Raw genomic sequence first — 1204 nt, 5'->3', positions numbered from 1 at the left:
GGAGTTGAGGCGGAGGAAAGAGCAGAGACTGTCCCTATGTCACATGACTGGCTGGCTAGTCAGCAGAGGAATTAGAGTCCAGTCCGGGCCTGCCAATACCCCATCTGCCACACTCAGGTTTGACACTTGAGCTTCTCTGATAGGCACTCTCGGCCACACTCTGGCCATGTGAAGTGCCTAATGGAGGCTGTCGAGTGGAGTCAACCAGTTGGATGTGGAGGGGGTCTCTGACTGTCACCTGACTGATCGTCCCCTGACTCCCCAGAGCTGCTGAAGCCCAGGGTGGGGCTGAGAATTTAATGTCCAGCTCACTTCCTGTTCTCACAATCACCAATGTCCTCCCTTAGTTTGGGGTGCCTTTCCTCTACATGTCTACAGAGCCACATCTTCAGAGATGAGATTTTCTCACACCCAGCCCCACTTTTGGTGAGGCTGCCTGGTCGCCCTGTGTGGCCCACTGGTACTTCCCTTCCTCCAGACAGTTTTTATCGCTATCACAGAACACAATCTATGTGATGCATTGGGAGTGTAGTGTGCCCTGCAAAGGTGCATGTGAGAGGCCTGACTCTCGGTGTAACGGTATTGATAGGGGAGGTCTATTGGAAAGGGAGACACCACCATCATGAATGGATTTATGATTTCTTCATAAATTAGATTAGTTCTCACAAGAAGGAGTGAGGTCTCTCTTGTCTCCAAAAGAAGAACCCCCCCCCAGGCTGGATTGTTACCTCAGAGTGGGTTGTCACAAGTAAGTCTGTCCCTCTTACACGTCCCCTTCTGTTCCTTTCTGATTCTTCACCATGGATAGATAAAGCACAGAGCCCTCATCAGAAGCTGACAAGATGTGGCTATCATAGCTCAGGCATTTTATAACCTCTTTTCTTTATTATGTGCCTTACCTCTGGTATTCTCTAATAGTAACATTAAACAGAGTCACCTTCATTATTGGTCTATTCTGTCTTCTCCATTGCACTGGAGTTCTGAGGAATTACTGGACAGTGCTGGCAGAGTAGGTACTTGGTAGGTCGCGGTGGAGTGAAGGCACAGATGGCCAGTGTTGTGCTGCCTCTCAGCAGTGCTCGAGCGAAGGCTGATAAATATGAGCTGAGGTTGAGAGAGCACATCTGGACCCTAAACATTACTGACAGTTCATATGGAGAGCTGGGCCACGCATTTTCCCTAACCGTGGTCCTACTGGAGGAAA

Source organism: Mus musculus, chromosome 7 (assembly GCF_000001635.26).
Source record: "Mus musculus strain C57BL/6J chromosome 7, GRCm38.p6 C57BL/6J".
NCBI classification, from domain to species: Eukaryota; Metazoa; Chordata; class Mammalia; order Rodentia; family Muridae; genus Mus; species Mus musculus.
The sequence above is the reverse complement of the archived record's forward strand: the minus strand, read 5'-3'. Positions refer to the sequence as shown.